This window comes from Thalassophryne amazonica, chromosome 10, assembly GCF_902500255.1.
Source record: "Thalassophryne amazonica chromosome 10, fThaAma1.1, whole genome shotgun sequence".
Classification (NCBI taxonomy): domain Eukaryota; kingdom Metazoa; phylum Chordata; class Actinopteri; order Batrachoidiformes; family Batrachoididae; genus Thalassophryne; species Thalassophryne amazonica.
In genome coordinates, this window is record NC_047112.1 from 58982428 (window position 1) to 59003476 (window position 21049).

The 21049-nt window shown below is 41.5% G+C and overlaps 1 long non-coding RNA gene across 1 annotated transcript; it reads right to left on the reverse strand.

Moving 5' to 3' along the window:
* Window positions 1-944: 944 nt before the first annotated feature.
* LOC117519531 lies at window positions 945-20574 on the reverse strand. Its single transcript, XR_004563331.1, has 3 exons — window positions 20490-20574; window positions 3107-3180; window positions 945-997 (listed from the first exon to the last, which is right to left on the reverse strand). It is a non-coding gene; the product is annotated as an uncharacterized LOC117519531 (long non-coding RNA).
* Window positions 20575-21049: the final 475 nt, after the last annotated feature.

The window sequence follows — 21049 nt, forward strand, 5'->3', positions numbered from 1 at the left end:
CTCCGATCCTTGTGGCTTCACTGGTAATTTTCCTAGTGAGTATTTTGTGGTCTTTCTCCCGAGTGATTCATGTCTGTGATTATCTCTGTTTTTCAATGTGTGGGTTTTTATCACATGTTGGAATTGGTTCTCATCTGACTATTTGTGAAGCAAACGTACATTAACAGTACTTCCCTTGTAAATTGTGCAACGTCTTTGTGCACTTTTGGGTGTCTTGTAAAGCAGTAGAATTCTAATAGGGTCTAAATTCCACCATTGCTCAGAACCATTTCCTGGTTTGGATGAGGGTTCTGTGGATCATTTTGAGCTGAATTCCAAACTTTGATTTATTTGGTTGCCAGTTCTTATGAAGCATGTGGTGATCATTTGAACCTGTTTAAATTGATCAATTTTGTAGAAGGAAAGACAGTGTGTTGAACAATAGGCAGATTGTATCGATCCTGCCCTTGAACTAGTTATACATTTGGCTAAAATATATCAGTTTCTGCTCTAAGTGTTGAGAGAGGGGCAGATTTGTACTTTGCATGCTCATAGTGATTGGCCAATTTGTGCTCTAAGCGAGTGAACCCAGCCTCCAATCTAAAAACTGGACGCCAGTGCTGAAGGTCACGTGGCTGCATATATACCTCATCTACATCAGTGCAGTAGGTTCCGTTTCCTTCCATTCCATGAGGACAGGGCCCACACATTGCACCCTGAGTGTCTTGATGCACTGCACCCCTGGGTAGCAAGGGTTTGGCACACATAAAGGTCGAGGCTGGATTGCTCCCATCCCTGAGCAGTCAAACACAATGAAGGGCCTCAATACATGTTTCAGATTTCAGGTCTGCTGTCTGTTATGAAGCTCGGATGTCAACTTTGTGTGATGAAGGCTTTTTTTAAGATAGGAAAATGCATTTAGGTGTTTACAGTTGAGACGTGTGTCTGTTCTGCTGTTTCACTCACCACAGGCTTCACACTCCATCACTGTGTTCTTCAAGAAAACAATCTCTCTAATCTTGGAAAATAGAATTGATGGATAATTTTTTTTAATTATGTTGAAATTTTCAAACCTCTATGTAGAATGCTGGTCCAAATGTATTGGAGCTTACACACACACACACACACACACATATATATATAAAACCAGTTGTGGGCACAGTACCGCTAACCGCTGATTATCAAAGATAGCTGTTTCGTAAGCAGAGTAGCTTTTCAGCTAACTTTGAAAACCATCAGCGGACCAACTGGCTTCCACTAAATTTAGTTCCGCTAACTTTCAGTCCGCTTACATTTTTTACTGGCAAAGTAGTAAAGCTTAACGGTCAAAAACGTTGTAAACCCTAAAATCATACATGTTGGGTCCTGTCGCTGTGTATCAGCATAATCAGGCCACTGTGAGAAACTCAGCCCTGCCCCAGCAGAAGGGGGTGGGCCAGCTGCTGCAAAGAAGTGTCATTTACTTTTCACACACAAACAGTGGCAGAAGACATCAAATGCAAGGCACTTTTCACTCATAGTGACAACATACTCAGACTACACTACTAGAACAAGAAAAACACAATAAATCTATAACACTACAACACTGCTAAACCAACATGTAGTACAATAACAATAATAAAAACCCAAACCCCGAACTCCCATAATGCATTGCAGCAGCAGCACAACAATTCAGGAATGGCTCACCCGTGTTGTATTCAATGCGACTGGTAAAATCTATACCTCATCCGTCGCATTGAGCTTCCCCACTGAGGAAAACCCATGTTAATTTTGTCTTTACATAAAAATACAGCAGTAAGTGTCTTTTCACTTGAAAAAAGTAAAGACTTGCATGTGCACACTGTTTTTAAAGCAGACACACTGTTGATTTATGCCCTGGCACTCTCTTCACTGTGCCTTCACTGTACATGCATCATTTTGGCGCTTCAGCAGCAATTCACATTTTCTGCTTAAAACTGCACTCCAGTCATCATCTATCTCAGCGACAGATATCTGAAGCTTTTGTACAATAATCATTCAGCATTATTTCTTAATAAAAGACAGGGTAGCTCTCAGAGCATGACAGGCCCAGTGTTCTGTCGAGATGAGGTCCTGTAGCGTAAATCCCATCCTTAAACTCAAAACTGGCTTATCAGTAAACGACAGTGTACCGAGTCAATACTAAAAGTTAGCGGTTAGCTGTAAGTTCTGCAAATTTTTTTGCGGTTTGTTGGTTTAGCGCTATAAAAGTTAACTTTTCAGTTAGCGGATTAGCAGTTATCGAAGCAACACTCTGTGGTGCTTATTCATACTGCCATATCTGACTTACTGTCTGGATGTGTGGTGAAATAAAAACAAAACAAACAAAAATCCCTGTTATCTTTGCTTTAAAATCCTTGGTATCATTGTTTAAATTCCTTGTTGCTTTTGTTAACAAATTTTTTAATTAAGAAAACATAAAGTCATGTTACAAGAACAAATGAATTTTTTTTCACTTAGAATTTTAAGTCAACCATTTTACTCATATCTTTTGAGTTGAACCGTATGCTCGATTTTACAGTGTAATATTTGTTTGCTTGTTTGTCTGTGAGTACTCTTCAAATAAACTTCGTGTTTAAGTGAACAGCAACTGAAGCAGAAAGCCCAATTTTGTGTAATGACAATGATGAGAAAAATAATGATAATTATTAGAATTTTATTTATTTGTTTAGAAGTGGTAGAACAGGATGCTTCATTTCTACTCCTTTCAGACATGATGTGTATATGTAATTTTGTAATTTACAACTGTTATTGATTATTCTTGTATGTTTGTATTTTTTGTATCTTCTTGTCTGAATAAAGACAAAGAATGTTTTAATTATTTTATATAAACTATGAGTCTATATTCATTCTTTGCTTTTAGCTCTAATATACTGTTACAGAAACAACCACAAATTTCTCAGCAAACAAATGTATGGATTTGTCTGGATAATACAGTATTTGTAGTCAGTATTTTTCATTATTTCAGCCTTTGAGTCGTCCTTTCCTTTCAGCCTTTATGTCATCTTTAGCTGAAAATACACATATTTATAACCTTGCACGGTGCCATGTGCATATAAAACAGATAGATTAAATAATCTGTGCGCATTGACAGCAAAAGTGCTTTTACCTGCTGTTTGAGTAGCTCTTTAATCTCAGCCAGTGCCAGGTTAGTTGTTTTGATCTGGCTGATAATTTCTCCATCTGAATTTGAAAAGAAATTCACAGAACACTTAAGTAATGAAATGACATTCTAATGCATTACAAGCTGTGTAAAATGTAATCATGTGACATCAGAGAAATCCTGCAACGTTTCAAACCCCCAGCCCAATTCTCTGATGCCCATAGCAGTGACTCCACAGGGAAAATTGAGTATCCATGTAAATCATACAAGTAATGAAACTCACACATACATCAGATATACTAATATGTACAGTTGTATGTAAAGGTTTGGGCACCGCTGATGATTTCCATGATTTTCCTTTATAAATCATTGGTTGTTTGGATCTGCAATTTCAGTTAAATGTATCATATAGCAGACAAGCACAGTGATATTTGAGAAGTGAAATGAAGTTTATAGGATTTACAGAAAGTGTGCAATAATTCTTTAAACAAATTAGGCAGGTGCATAAATTTGGGCACCCCAACAGAAAAAATACAACAATATTTAGAAGATCCTGCTTTTGCAGAAATAACAGCCTCTAAACGCTTCCTATAGCTTCCAATGAGAGTCTGTATTCTGGTTGAAGGTATTTTGGACCATACTCCTTTACAAAACATCTCAGGTTTTTGGTTTCTGAGCATGGGCAGCCCACTTAAAATCACACCACAGATTTTCAATAATATTCATGTCTGGGGACTGAGATGGCCATTCCAGAACATTGTACTTGTTCCTCTGCATGAATGCCTTAGTAGATTTTGAGCAGTGTTAGGGTCATTGTCTTGTTGAAAGATCCAGCCCCGGCGCAACTTAAACTTTGTCACTGATTCTTGAACATTGTTCTCTCATTGTTGGTCTTGTTAGGAGAGACGGCATCCATCCCACTTTGGATGGAGCAGCTCTCATTTCTAGAAATCTGGCCAATTTTATTAAACCCTCCAAACCGTGACTATCCAGGGTTGGGACCAGGAAGCAGAGTTGTAGTCTTACACACCTCTCTGCAGCTTCTCTCCCCCTGCCATCCCCCCAATACCCCATCCCCGTAGAGGCGGTGCCTGCTCCCAGACCACCAATAACCAGCAAAAATATATTTAAGCATAAAAATTCAAAAAGAAAAAAACAATATAGCACCTTCACTGCACCACATACTAAAACAGTTAAATGTGGTTTATTAAACATTAGGTCTCTCCCTTCTAAGTTCCTGTTAGTAAACGATATAATAATTGATCAACATATTGATTTATTCTGCCTTACAGAAACCTGGTTACAGCAGGATGAATATGTTAGTTTAAATGAGTCAACACCCCCGAGTCACACTAACTGCCAGAATGCTCGTAGCACGTGTCGAGGAGGAGGAGTAGCAGCAATCTTCCACTCCAGCTTATTAATTAATCAAAGACCCAGACAGAGCTTTAATTCATCTGAAAGCTTGACTCTTAGTCTTGTCCATCCAAATTGGAAGTCCCAAAAACCAGTTTTATTTGTTATTATCTATCGTCCACCTGGTCGTTACTGTGAGTTTCTCTGTGAATTTTCAGACCTTTTGTCTGACTTAGTGCTTAGCTCAGGTAAGATAATTATAGTGGGCGATTTTAACATCCACATAGATGCTGAGAATGACAGCCTCAACACTGCATTTAATCTATTATTAGACTCAATTGGCTTTGCTCAAAATGTGAATGAGTCCACCCACCACTTTAATCATACTTTAGATCTTGTTCTGACTTATTGTATGGAAATTGAAGACTTACCAGTATTCCCTGAAAACCCCTTCTGTCTGATCATTTCTTAATAACATTACATTTACTTTAATGGACTACCCAGCAGTGGGGAATAAGTTTCATTACAGTAGAAGTCTTTCGGAAAGTGCTGTAACTAGGTTTAAGGTATGATTCCTTCTTTGTCATGTTCTCCAATGCCATATACCAACATAGTGCAGAGTAGCTACCTAAACTCTGTGAGTAAGATAGATTATCTCGTCAATAGTTTTACATCCTCATTGAGCACAACTTTGGATCCTGTAGCTCCTCTGAAAAAGAGAGCCTTAAATCAGAAGTGCCTGACTCCGTAGTATAACTCATAAACTTGCAGCTTAAAGCAGATAACCCGTAAGTTGGAGAGGAAATGGCGTCTCATTAAGTTAGAAGATCTTCACTTAGCCTGGAAAAAGAGTCTGTTGCTCTATAAAAAATCCCTCCGTAAAGCTAGGACATCTTACTACTCTGCTTTCAGTGATGCTGGTATTTGGTTAGACTCTTTCTCTCCGATTGTTCTGAGTTATTTTCATTAGTTACTTCCTCCAAATCATCAACATGTCTATTAGACCCCATTCCAACCAGGCTGCTCAAGGAAGCCCTACCATTAATTAATGCTTTGATCTTAAATATGATCAGTCTATTAGTTGGCTATGTACCACAGGCTTTTAAGGTGGCAGTAATTCAACCATTACTTAAAAAGCCATCACTTGACCCAGCTATCTTAGCTAATCATAGGCCAATCTCCAACCTTCCTTTTCTCTCAAAAATTCTTGAAAGGGTAGTTGTAAAACAGCTAACTGATCATCTGCAGAGGAATGGTCTATTTGAAGAGTTTCAGTCAGGTTTAGAATTCATCATAGTACAGAAACAGCATTAGTGAAGGTTACAAATGATCTTATGGCCTCAGACAGTGGACTCATCTCTGTGCTTGTCCTGTAGACCTCAGTGCTGCTTTGATACTGTTGACCATAAAATTTTATTACAGAGATTAGAGCATGCCATAGGTATTAAAGCCATTGCGCTGCGGTGGTTTGACTCATATTTATCTAATAGATTACAATTTGTTCATGTAAATGGGGAATCTTCTTCACAGACTAAAGTTAATTATGGAGTTCCACAAGGTTCTGTGCTAGGACCAATTTTATTCACTTTATACATGCTTCCCTTAGGCAGTATTATTAGAAAGCATTGCTTAAATTTTCATTGTTATGCAGATGATACCCAGCTTATCTATCCATGAAGCCAGAGGACACACACCAATTAGCTAAACTGCAGGATTGTCTTACAGACATAAAGACATGGATGACCTCTAATTTCCTGCTTTTAAATTCAGGTAAAACTGAAGTTATTGTACTTGGCCCCACAAATCTTAGAAACATGGTGTCTAACCAGATCCTTACTCTGGATTGGCATTACCCGACCTCTAGTAATACTGTGAGAAATCCTGGAGTCATTTTTGATCAGGATATGTCCTTCAATGCGCATATTAAGCAAATATGTAGGACTGCTTTTTTGCATTTGCGCAATATCTCTAAAATTAGAAAGGTCTTGTCTCAGAGTGATGCTGAAAAACTAATTCATGCATTTATTTCCTCTAGGCTGGACTATTGTAATTCATTATTATCAGGTTGTCCTAAAAGTTCCCTGAAAAGCCTTCAGTTAATTCAAAATGCTGCAGCTAGAGTGCTGACAGGGACTAGAAGGAGAGAGCATATTTCACCCATATTGGCCTCTCTTCATTGGCTTCCTGTTAATTCTACAATAGAATTTAAAATTCTTATTCTTACTTATAAGGTTTTGAATAATCAGGTCCCATCTTATCTTAGGGACCTCTTAGTACCATATCACCCCAATAGAGCGCTTCGTTTCTCAGACTGCAGGCTTACTTGTAGTTCCTAGGGTTTTAAGAGTAGAATGGGAGGCAGAGCCTTCAGCTTTCAGGCTCATCTCCTGTGGAACCAGCTCCCAATTCGGATCAGGGAGACAGACACCCTCTCTACTTTATGATTAGGCTTAAAACTTTCCCTGTTGCTACAGCTTATAGTTAGGGCTGATCAGGTGACCCTGAACCATCCCTTAGTTATGCTGCTATAGACTTAGACTGCTGGGGGGTTCCCATGATGCACTGAGTTTTTCCTTCTCTTTTTGCTCTGTATGCACCACTCTGCATTGAATCATTAGTGATTGATCTTGCTCTCTTCCACAGCATGTCTTTTTCCTGATTCGCTTCCTCAGCCCCAACCAGTCCCAGCAGAAGACTGCCCCTCCCTGAGCCTGGTTCTGCTGGAGGTTTCTTCCTGTTAAAAGGGAGTTTTTTCCTTCCCACTGTCGCCAAGTGCTTGCTCACAGGGGGTCGTTTTTGATCGTTGGGGTTTTCTGTAATTATTGTATGCCTTTGCCTTACAATATAGAGTGCCTGGGGGCAACTGTTTGTTGTGATTTGGCGCTATATAAATAAAATTGATTTGATTTGAAGAATCTGCTGATATTGACTGGAATCCATGTGACCCTCAACTTTAGCAATATTCCCAGTTCCTGCACTGGCCACACAGCCACACAGCATGATGGAACCACCTCCAAATTTTACTGTAGGTAGCAAGGGTTTTTCTTGGAATGCTGTGTTCTTTTTCTGCCATACATGTTATGTTCAAATAACTCAATTTTAGTTTCATCAGTCCACAGCACCTTATTCCAAAATGAAGCTGGCTTGTCCAAATGTGCTTCAAAATACCTTAAGTGACTCTGTGGCGTGTATGCAGCATCTCCTTGTGCAAAGTACGCTGTATAGTTGAACGATGCAGAGAGACGCTATCTGCAGCAAGATCATGTTGTAGGTCTTTGGAGAAGGTCTATGGGATGACTATGACTGTTCTTACCATCCTTCACTTCAGCTTATCTGAGATTTTTCTTGGCCTGTGACTTTGGGCCTTAACTAGTACTGTGCCTGTGGTCTTCCATTTCCTCACTATGTATCTCACAGTGGAAACTGACAGCTGAAATAGTTGAGATACAGTTGTATGCAAATGTTTGGGCACCCCTGATATTTTTCATGATTTTCAGCTTCATTAGGTCAGTGGTTAATGAGAAGATGATGTTTAAAATGACAACTGGAGAAGTGGGCATGATCAGAAGAGAATGGGCAGACTGGTTGAATGGGTGACTGCATGATGCCATCATGTCAATATGGACCAACATCTCTGAGGAATTTCCAAAACTTTCTTGAATCTGTGTCACAAAGGGAGTTATGAAGGCAAAAGGGGGTCCAACCTGGTACCAGCAAGGTATACCTAATAAAGTGGTGGGTGAGTCTTTGGAAATAATTATGATGGTCCAGAGGTTAAAGCTGTGAATGGGAAACCAAAGGATGCTCAATTCAATTCCTTGTTAGACAGAAAAATCACCAAGTACCAAGTTTGTATACACAGTTTATATAATAATAACAAAAAAAACCTCCACAAACTTTATACTTCATCTGTCCCCCTGTGGACACTCTGCTGGCTGAACCTCTGAGTGTACGCTTACTGGAATCCAAATATGGATATGTGGGAAGATACAGCACATATTTCTCTCCAACAAATGTCCATACCTCACATCATCCACTGCTACAAAGTTCAAGACCTGACATTCCTCTTTTACCTCAGGCCTCATTTCTGGTCACTGCCCACGCATTCACTGGTGCAGAGTAAATAGTTGAATCTTTTCATACGTTGCTGCAAAATTGATTTTCCAGATATGGAAAAACAAAAGCGCAAAAATGTTCTGGAAGATACATTTTTCAAGCCCGTGTGTTTACAGCAACTAAACTCCATGAGCAACCTCGTGTTTCTGTACAAGGTTTGAATTGTGTTTGGAAATTTAATGTGGCTGATTCTGCTCATTTAACCGTCTGTAAACCGTCCAGTGACAATGCTATAAAAAAAATCAGACATGCTAAAGGGATTAAAATAAACTAAAAGCACTCACACTCAGAGCAATTTCTCTCTGGAGGAGCTCATCAGTTCGGTTTGGGACACATCTGGATTGTGGTGTCACCAAAATAGCAAGAAGGTTGCTCTGTCCTCCTCCGGAGACCCTCAGCAAAACTTTTTATTTATAAAAAGTCTTCATTGCAGGTCGCAGTTGGAATTTTGGCAACAATTTAAGAGTTCTGATTAGTTTACTGTATTTTCATTTTGTGAGTCTTCCAGTTATGGATTTCTTCTGCTTGCAGCTTGATGCGGAGGTCAGATCAGGTGTTGCACTTACCGTTTGGCCAATACATTGATCTTATGACCTCCACATCCGCTCATCAATCACTCGACCACTGCTGCTGTTCTCGAGGAGCAGTACAAAGAGAGAAATGTGAGCGTGAAGAACAGGAAACATGTTCTTCCCATCAGCTCTGTTTACTGAATAAATTCCAGAGCCGAAGGCAAAGATAGCGGGAATAAATCACTCACAGCGCTGATAGAAAGGTAAACCAGCGCCAAGTGCAACAGCAGGAAACGTGCAAGTTTTTATGCTCACAGTCAGAATATATAACACTGCTTGTCTCCAGTCCCTCAATAAAATATAGAGTATCGCAATACGAGGTCTGTTAGAAAAGTATCCGACCTTTTTATTTTTTTCAAAAACTATATGGATTTGAATCACGTGTGATTGCAACAGCCAAGCTTGAACCTTCGTGCGCATGCGTGAGTTTTTCACGCCTGTCGGTTGCGTCATTCGCTTGTGAGCAGGCTTTGTGTGAGCACTGGTCCACCCCTCTCATCGCTTTTTTATTGCGAATAAATGTCTGAACGATTTGTAGCTTTGCTGCATCAATTTTTTTCCAGAAACTGAGAGACCTCCAGGTGGACACCGTTCGGAAAATTAATATGGCTTTCAGGGACGATTTTGTGGGGATTACACAGATTAAGGAGTGTTACTGCCGCTTTAAGGACGGCCCACAGCATCTGAGAGTGCGCTGCACTCCGAGCGCCGATTGACAGGCTCAAACCCCACTGAAACAACCAGATCATTTCCAACGTGAAGGCTTTGTTGATCCGGGACGTCGTCTGACTTTCACAAAAAGGCAGGAGACGTGGACATCAGCACTTTTTCGGCACATTCCACTGTTACAGGAGTTTTTTTCATGAAACCACCTCCGTGTTGGTCTCACAGGACGGCTTTGAGATGGCTTTCAGACGGCTGTCGGTGGGTTTTCAGTCGTGTGACTAACCGAGAAATTTTGGATGAGCCTGGACATGCCAGAACATGTCCTGAGAGGCTTCATCACGGCGTTGCTTTGCACCATGCGGCTCCACCACGACGCGCGGAACTCCTCCGCACATCTGTCTCAATGTGCCGAAAAAGTGCTGAAGTTCACGACTTTTGTGAAAGTCAGACGATGTCCCAGATCAACAAAGCCTTCACGTTGGAAATGATCTGGTTGTTTCAGCGGGGTGTGAGCCTGTTGATCGGCGCTCGGAGCGCGGCGCGCTCTCAGACGCTGTGGGCGGTCTTTAAAGTGGCAATAACACTCCTTAATCTGTGTAATGAATGGGCAATGTTCAAAGTTTCCATTGCCAGAGCTGGCACAGGGAGCTGTGGCCTGAAGTTCTTAGGTGCTCAGGGTCAACAGCTCCCCACCCGTACCATAGACAGTGCCATTGGAGAGCTGCTTCCACCTCCAGAGGCGTCGGACGGTTTGCCAGAATTTCTTTGAGGCCAACCGATAGTCCTCCTCCATGGCCTCCCCGAACTCCTCCCAGACCAGAGTTTTTGCCTCTGCGACTGCACGGGCTGCAGCACACTTGGCCTGCCGGTACCTGTCAGCTGCCTCCGGGGTCCCATTTACCAACAAAGACAAGTAGGACTCCTTCAGCTTGACGGCATCCCTTACTTCCAGCGTCCACCACCTTGTTCCGGGATTGCCACCACGACAGGCACCAGAGACCTTGTGATGACAGCTACGAGCGGCCGCATCGACAACATGGTCCACTCGGATTCCATGTCTCCAACCTCCCCCGGGATCTGGGAGAAGCTCTCCCGGAGGTGGGAATTGAAGACCTTGCTGACACAAGGTTCCACCAGTTGTTCCCAGCAGACCCTCATGATACGTTTGGGCCTGCCAGGTCTGACCGGCTTCCTCCCCTCCCAGCAGATCCAAATCACCACAATGTGGGTGATCGGTCGACAGCTCTGCCCCTCTCTTCACTCGAGTGTCCGAGACACGTGGCCGAAGGTCAGATGATACAACTACAAAGTCGATCATCGACCTCCAGGTCAGGGTGTCCTGGTGCCACATGCACTTATGGACACGCTTGTGCTCGAACATGGTGTTCGAGATGGACAAACTGTGGCTAGCACAGAAGTCCAACAACTGAACACCACTCGGGTTCAGATCGGGGAGGCCGTGCTTCCCGATCACCCCCCCCTCCAGGTCTCACTGTCGCTGCCAACGTGGACGTTGAAATCCCCCAGGAGAACAATGGAGTCCCCAGTTGGAGCACTATCTAGTTCCCCTCCCAGGGACTCCAAGAAGGTCAGGTACTCTGCACTGCCGCTCGGCCCGTAGGCCGAGACAACAGTGAGAGACCTGTCCCCAACCCGATGGCGTAGGGACGCACCCTCTCGTTCATCGGCGTGAACTCCAACACATGGCAACTGAGCTGGAGCGCAATAAACAAGGCTACCCCAGCTCTCCGCCTCTCCCCGTGGGCAACGCCAGAAAAGTGGAGAGCCCAGCCCCTCTCCAGGAGTTGGGTACCAGAGCCCAAGCTGTGCATGGAGGTGAGCCCGACTATCTCTAGTTGGTATCTTTCAACGTCCCGCACAAACTCAGGCTCCTTCTCCCCCAGCAAGGTGACGTTCTACGTCACAACAGCCAGGAGCTGTGTGCACGGACCGGGCCGCCGGGCCACCCGCCTTTGACTGCCACCCAAAACCTTTCTGCACCCGACCCCCATGGCCCCCTCTGCAGGTGGTGAACCCTCAGGAGGGCAGGCCCATGTCGCTCTTTTGGGCAGAGCCCGGCCGAGCTCCGTTACTAAGGGCAGTTCAGAAGCTCCCTTGACCAGTACAAGGACATACAAACGGTGACCAAAATCAGTGAATACTGGGGTTGAGCTGGTTACTCGTCTGAAACAAGTATCTGGTACGGATAAAGCATTTTTGAGGAGCACGAGCATGATCTGTGTAAAACTCATCAATATCTGTGCTTGTGCTGAAGGAAAATCCTGATTGGCTAACTGACTGTCTTCACACTCTGTGATTGACCAGTTACACACAGCGCCTGCCCCTCCCTACACAGACACTTCTCTGCAGCTTCTCACACACACACAGACAGGATCTGCTCTCTCTGTGCTTGGCTTGACTCTAGCTCACACTGCTGTGTCAGTACTCCTTAATTTTTCTTCAAGTCGCCTCTGTTTTGCTTTGTATGGTATTTAAAGTTACTTGGTGAACTTGAGTCGTAACGTCTGCGGTGCATTTGACAAGACAGAGCTGAAACCGGCTCGTGTTGTGTTGGTCACTGCCTCCACCCCGGTCGGGTTTTTTTTTAACCGTTTGGTTGCTGGCTAGTGATATAAAGTCAGTTGGAAAACTTTGCTCAAACTGAATGCAGTGCTTTTGAGAAGAATACAGTGAACAAGGCTGACATATTATTTCCCTGTTTGCCATCACTGGATGTTTGCATGAATCACCAAGTTCACACAGATCATTAAAAAATAAACGGTCTTAGAACAACCTCTCTCTCTCCCTCTCACTAAGCCACACACACATGCACACAGACACACACGCACAGACACGTTAATCAAAATGCCAAGAACGTTAGGTAGAAAAAATAAATAAATAAATGGAGAAAAAAAAATCACAGTTTGATCATAAAATTTAAAAAATAATAATAATAAAAAAGAAAGTTGTGTTGAGTATGACAACTCTTGTTCATGCATACTTAGTAGTTCATAATTTCCTACTACATTGAATGTCAATTCTGAGGCTGTTCTGTTATTCATTCATACACTTAAGAATATTCTGAGTTTATAAAAATGTTCTGACTTTATAAAAAACTTGTTCTGTCAAATAGTTCCTTTAATTTTGTGATCAAAAACATTGAATGTCAATTCTGAGGCTCTTCTGTAAATATTCATTCATGCACTTAAGAATATTCATGTTCTGAGTTCATAAAATCTCAATTTTGAGGCTGTTCTGTCAATAGTTTTGAAATAAATAATAAATATAGCAACTTCTGATCAATCCATATCAATTTCAGACTTAAAATATTGTACAATTTTTTTGTTAAACCACACCCACATCCAGTTTAGGCCCCCGCCCCCTCCGAGTACAAATACAGATCATTTAGATGGTTGAACAGATACAGATGGTGTACTCGCTCATCCCTAATGACTACTAAAGTAACAAACTAAACACATGGCTGAAGTCTAAAAGATAATAAATATAACAAAGTAACCTACACTTCCATGATACTAGACAGAACAAGCAATCTTATCAAGAGGAACAACTCAGTAAATTTTAATGGTGATCAGGATCGGCACAGAAAAAAACTGCAGTGTTAAAATCTCAGTGTGAAACTCTTCAGAGTTGATTTTAACTGTTAACTGTTTTAACTGCTTCTCGGATTTCATCAGCGTTGACTCAACTCTGTATTCATTAAACTGTGCATAGTAAAATAGACTCAGTGAGTATATTTGCTCATACACCAAATAGTGTTACAACAACTCCATGAGCATGTTAAATCATCTTTGTCATAGTGTTACAGTGCATCTGGGAATTCTGCTTTCAACACCCCACAATGACAACATGAAAAAAAATTAAGAAATCACATGAACCTAAGTATTCACACCCTTTGCTTAATACTTTGTTGATGCATCTTTGGCAGATATTACAGTCTCAAGTCTTCTTGAATATGATGCCAAGGTTCAACTCATACCTCTCTGACAGATCCCATTACATCGCCATAAACCACCAAAAATCCTCTACTGCCCCTGTCCTACATGGAGGTCCACAAGGTTCAGTTCTTGGCCCCGTTCTCTTCATCCTCTATGTGCTCCAACTTAGAGGATGCCTCATCATCCACCGCCATGGACTCAACTTCCACTGTTACGCCGATGACACTCAACTTTACATAAACACCAAAACCATCATTCCTGCAATCCTTTCCACCCTCACCAGCTGCATCACTGACATTAAAACCTGGATGAGTCAAAACTTCCTCAAACTCAACAGCAATAAAACGGAAATCGTCATCTTCGGCCCAAAATCCATCCTCCACACCTCCCAGAATTTCTCACTCTCCATCGATGGTTACTCTGTTTCCCCCTCTCCTTTGGTCAGAAACCTTGGAATCTACATGGACTCTGCACTCTCATTCAAGTCACACATAAACCGCATCACCAAAACATCTTTTTTCCACCTCCTCAACATAGCACGCCTTCAACCCACCCTTTCACACCCAGCTGCTGAAACACTAATTCATGCTTTTATCACCTCCAGACTCGACTACTGCAATAGCATCCTGTATGGCCTCCCCTCAAATGTTCTTCAAAAACTGCAATATGTATAAAACTCTGCTGCCCGACTGCTTACCCGCTCCCCCCCCCAGAGAACACATCACCCCCATCCTCTGTCAACTCCACTGGCTTCCCATAAAACAGCGTATATACTTCAAGATTCTCCTCATCACTTACAAAGCCCTAAATAACCTTGCTCCCCTGTATCTCGACGATCTCTTACACCGCCACTCTCCTCCTCGCCGTTTACGCTCCTCGGATGCCAACCTCCTTACCCCACCATCAAGACCAAGTACCGCACCCTGGGTGACAGAGCCTTCTCCATCGCCGCCCCCACCCTCTGGAACTCCCTTCCCCTGGCCATCCGAGAGTCTGACTCACTGCCATCCTTCAAACGCTATCTCAAGACTCACCTTTTCCAGACTACGTATAACACCTAAGGCTTGCTTCTCCAGTTCCATCAACCACCATCATCTCCTCCCTCCGGATCTGTTGTTGTTGTTACCCTTTGTTGTTTTTTATTGTACTGTTGTTTCTTCCTAGCTCTGTCTTGCCTATCCTTATATTGTGTGTTTGTACTGTCTACATGTTTTTACCTGTAAAGCGTCTTTGAGTGTCATGAAAAGCACTATATAAAACTTATGTATTATTATTATTATTATTATTATTATTATTATTATTATTATTATTATTATTATTATTATAAAATGTTAACATAATAAAATCATAACATTAAACATAGACAAGAGAAAAACAAAACATTAATGAAAAATATTACAGTAACATATTAAGAACAGTACAGTCATAAGGAAAGTTGCCACACAGAGCCTGTCAATCCAACATTAACCGGGAAACAATTCTTAATTTTACATTTACATACATACATATTTTCAGAATGTTTGACTAGCACTGGTGATGAGATTACTCTGATTAGAATAATCACATTGGGCCTCATGTATCAATGTTGCGCAGTTGTGGCGTAAATTTACGGTGTAAACTTGAAATACACCAAAGTCACCGTGACATGTATCAAGCAGTATGCACCTGCCCATTTCTGGCGTATGCCTGACATGATCTTGATAAATGCAGCAGGTGGAAACGATTGTAATTATAATAAACACGCCCATAAATATTCAGACTCCACTTCAGACACACCATCATTTTACGACATGGAAGTTGGGAAGACGGCAATGAAAAAGAACTCCACCAATCACGACGCGTGCCAATAGAGTGTCAAAAGCAGCTGTCGTATCAATTGTTTTGTAGTATATAATCAATAAAGTGTTACAGTGGTCCCTCATTAATCGCTGGAGTTATGTTCTAAAAAATAGCCCATAATACGCGAAACCGTGACATAGTCAGCGTTATTTTTTACAATTATTATAGTCATTTTAAGGCTGTAAAACCCCTCACTACACAGTTTATACACTTTCTCAATCAGGCATGAACATTTTCTCACTTTTCTCTCAAACACTCTCAAAGTTCAAACCTTAGTATGAAAATAATACCAAACTGTTTTCAGGCCCAAACATTTGTTTGAGAAATAAAAATAGAACGTTTTCCTATAAATAATTATGATGGCATTTAGAACTAACAAATTAATTTTAACGATCAACGAACGAGGTCAGACACATAAGAAATTATTAATAGTGACTGACCAGTATTTCACAGATTGCGCCTCTGTGTCCTGACGCCGCGCCTTTTTCCACTCACATCTCGCTGCAGCAGGTGTTTGTTTCCGTGTGACAAACACAGTTATGAGTAGTTGTTGGCGCTCTTTTCTCTTCTGGGCAACAAGATTCTTATAAACAGATACGCAGAACACTGTAAAAAAAAAGGCATGCAAAACTGGACTAAATACTCTGCGAGACTCCGAGGCCACGACAGGTGAACGGCGTTATAGCGAGGGACCACTGTATTCTCTTTTCACATGTCAATAATTCTTGACGTGGATATTTGCTCGCTCAATTAATAAGACACGCCTAATCTGTCAGATTTCTTTATTTTTTAAATGTATTTCTGTATTTATTTTATTGTGACAACCGAATGGAGACGACAAAACCTGGCTGCAGCACGGGAGAATTAAGGGAATGACGGAACTACAGTTGTTATTATCAATTTCATAGTCTAAAACGATCACACCACATGAAGTTAAGCTCAGCGCTGCTCTGGCTCCAGGCTCGAAGTCTGGAGAAAAAGGTGTGCAGCACTTTCCTTCCTGTCAGCGCTGTGGCCACGGATCATGCTCCATAACAATCCCGCAAAGGCGGGATTTGTATTGATTATTATGTAGTATAATCAGGAAAGTGTTATTTATGTAACATATGCATTGATTTGTATAATGGCACTGTTTATCATGTTGATCATCTTCATTTTTACGTGGATTCCAGCGCTGGTTCATTTTGGTGTATAATTTACGCCACCTCTCGACCTGGTGTATATTTTAAGCGCAGCGTACGCCAACGACCACATTGATAAATGCCAAGTAGCGCAGCCGTTTTGGCGTACACCTCATATACGCTCAAATATCGCCGTACGCAGTGTTGATACATGAGGCCCATTAAGTGTAAATTCATCAAATAAGTGTAAAAACTAGCTGCCTGTGAAGCAGATCTAAAAAATATTCCTCAACAGTTCTATATAACCCCTACTTGTGGCTTTTCTGTGTGGAGTTTGCAGGTTCTCCCTGTGTTTGCTTGGGTTCCATCTGGGTGCTCCGGCTTCCTGCCACATCCAAAGACATGCAGGTTGGACTGGAAACTTTAAATTGGCCGTAGGTGTGCGTGCAGGCGTGAATGTGTTTGTTTGTCTATATGTGGCTCTGCGACAGATGGGTGTCCTGTCCAGGGTGTACCTTGCCCTATGCCCTATGACTGCTGGGATAGGCTCCAGCCCCTGCCAGCCTGTGACCCTTAATTGGAGTAAGCGGTTGATGATGACTGAGTGAGTGTATTTCATAAAACCAATGTCTGGAGTATTTCAATGTTATTCACTCTTAAGGTATTAAGTACAGGTGTATTATGATGGTATATATGTGTTCCTCGACATGATTTTAACAGCTGTGATTGTATCTTTTCTAGAGACCTTAAAGATGGCTCTATGTACACAATGGATACCATAAGTCAACACTGGCCTAACTGCCGTGTTCCAGACTAAGCAACCGTGTCTGAAGTGCAGTCTCTCTTCTAAAGTTCGACACCCTGTAGGGCATAAATGCACCTCTGCATGTCTGCACCCAGTTATCAACATGGCTACCTGGCTTGGACATTGATAAAGTTACTCCAAGATATTTAACATCGGTTTGGATAAAGGAAACATCATTAATATACCATATATATTGCGGTGAGAGAGTACATTTAGAAAATCTAACAATCAGTGGCAGCGCCAGGAAATTTTTGTTGTGGGGGGCTGAGGGGGAGCTGTGGTAAAAGTTGGAGGGGCTCCACAAAATGTCATCGAAATTAACAATATATAGTAAATTGTTTCTGTGTAGGCTCTCAGTTGTCCAGGTGGTTTCCATAGTAGAGAAGCTTGAATCTTCGAATGGACTGGGTTGCTTGACATGAGGATGTTTCGCTTCAAATCGCAGAAGCTTCCTCAGCTAAAATTCTTGCTCTGGTAGTCTGACTTCTGTCTTGACTCTTGTAGCGTTGCTTTGCACCATGCGGCACCGCCGCGATGCGTGGAATTCCTCCGCTCCTCTTTCCATGACAAAAACTCCTGTAACAGTGGAATGTGCTGTTCATTTCCAAACTGGACGCTGTGTTTTATCCGGGACGTCGTCTGACTAGCACAGGAATTGTGGAAGGCATGGACATCAGCACTTTTTCGGCACATTTAAACAGATGTGCAGAGGAATTCCGCGCGTCGCGGCGGTGCCGCATGGCGCAAAGCAAAGCCATGATGAAGCCTCACAGGACATGTTCTGTCATGTCCAGGCTCATCCACAATTTCTCGGATAGTCACACGACTGAAAAGCCACCAAATGCCATCTGAAAGCCACCTCAAAGCCATCCGGTGAGACCAACATGGAGGTGGTTTTGTGCTGCGCCATGAACGGCTCCGTGGCGCATCCCCCCGCTTCTCTTTCATGAAAAAAACTCCTGTAACAGTGGAATGTGCCGAAAAAGTACTGATGTCCACGTCTCCTGCCATTTTTGTGTAACTCAGACGATGTCCCGGATCAACAAAGCCTTCATGTTGGAAATGATCTGGTTGTTTCAGCCTGTCATTCGGTGCTCAGAGTGCGGCGCGCTCTCAGCAGCTGTGTGTGGTCTTTAAACCATCTGGAGCACTCCTTAATCTGTGTAATACCCATAAAATCGTCCCTGAAAGCCATCTGAATTTTCCGTATGGTGTCCACCTGGAGGTCTCTCACAGTTTCTGGAAAAAATTGATGCAGCAAAGCTCCAAATCGTTCAGACATTTATTTGCAATAAAAATCCGACGAGAGGGGTGGACCACTGTTCACACAAAGCCTGCTCACAGGCGAATGATGGAACCGACAGGCGTGAAAAAACTCACGCATGTGCATGAAGGTTCAAGCTTGACTGATGCAATCACACGTGATTCAAATCCATATGGTTTTTGAAAAAAAATAAAAAGGTCGGATACTTTTCTAACAGACCTCGTATATCTCATCTAAATCAATTCTAAAATTTACCAGTAGTAAAATTATAAAGATAAGTGAAGTTTTAAGAGTGGCCGTAATAAATATTTAGGAAACCTAAATTTTTGGAGTATCGAGTTAAATTTGTCTCATTAATATTTGCAAATGCACAGAGGGTGATTTACAAATATCCTTTGATTTGTACACGTGCTTTGTGATCCACAAACACAAATTTCTGATTTGTAACTTGTGTGTGGGTTTTTACAAATAAATGTTTATTTGCAAAACTGAAAATTCTGTTTGTGAAGGGTGATTCAGCATTGGTGGATCACCGAACACATTCATCACTTTGCTTAGTTACGCAATATTGAGACATTCTCAGCGCAAAACTGCAGTTGAGATCCACAAATATGTCAGTCGTTATTCACATTATTGGCAGAGTTATTGGGGGGCGTAAGGGTCACAGGGATGAATATTTACCATGGATTTATTTAAACAACTTATTTTGTAGAACTCAACACATTATATAACTAATTAACTCAAACATTTAAAGTTTTTGTACTTAAAATAAGATGTTCAAACTTTTTTGAGTTTTATCGTTTGACTTATTTGTTACTTGAGATTTATTATTTGAAATATTTAAAATAATGTTGTTTCTGTACAGTCAACTTGGTTGGTATTAATTAAATCAAATTTAATGAGCATGTAATGCCTGAAAATTTTAGTGTGTTGTTATGAAGCACGGAAGTGGGACCTGGGCATTGAGTCCAGGATCTTCTGGTTGATGAACATATTTTTCAATCTTGTTTTCCGTAAAGGTTAACACGTCTGACACAGAGCGACTCTTAATCTAAAAGATTGTTAGATGTTCACTTTCTTTCTTTGATTTACTGAGACAGACACATGTGTTGGAACAAGAAAAGTAATATTATGCATGAGTTCATGGGAGGAAGCACAGCTTTTGGACAGTGATGCCAATAATAAAGCCTGCTTTTCAGAAACTGGAAGATTGGTGGATCAATCCCCAAGGACTCCTGTATGTCAGAGTGTCCTTGAAAAAGATATTAAATCCTGGCATGCTCAAGTCCCAACTCCATTAATGAACACCTGTGGTTCTGCTTCGAGTATTCTTCGAATGTGTTCATTGTACTTAAAATTGTTCTAATAACTTGAATATTGTAAGTTGAAACAACTCAAAATATATAAACTAATTTAATCAGTATTTCAATTTAGCTGCAATCACAAGATATACTCGTATGTAAAACTAACTTCAAACATTTAAAGTTGTTTATTACACAAACTTGCAAAAATTAATGCAGTGTTACCTCAATATTTTTGCATTCTGACATCTTATTTTGGTTTACAGTGAAGTGATGATATTCAAAAGTGTCACCTGCACACATTCCATCACATTTCATGTTTCTTTTTTTAACTTCCCCAACCTGAAGCACAAACGATGAGTACCTGACATGAACCTGAAGGTTTTGTCTCACCTCTCTGGCCTGCAGCAGTGTGTCTCTCCGTGCAGAGCCCACAGATCAGCAGCAGAATCCACAGCATGCTTCAGTCTGTGCTGCACACAGCAGAAATGTAGCAGTGAGGTATTTGGAGTCTTTCCTCCCCTGCTTTGCTTTTTATACCCCCAACCCCACCCCCTCACCCACTTTATTGATTGCATCTCCATCCCTGACCATGAAGCTTCTCTGTTTTCTGTAAACCGTTTACAAACTCCAAGTAGCGAGAAAAATGGGTTTGAGTGCACAACAGGTTACAAAGTCTTACATTAAACACAAGCAGCGGTTTATCTGTTTGACACTGAAATTATAACTCTTGATTTAAGGGAAAATGTAAACCTAAAGTTAAGTCTGCCCTAAAACTAAGGAGATAAAGTGATGCACTGGTTGGTAGTCTAAGAATTTTCATTTGAGACAAATGACAACACAAAAAGGATGGAGGGTTTATTTTGTTTCATTTTGTTAGTGACTTAAACAAAATATTTTTTATTATACTTCTCACACTGTTTAAATGAGAAGGCATAAAAATGTCAATTTTG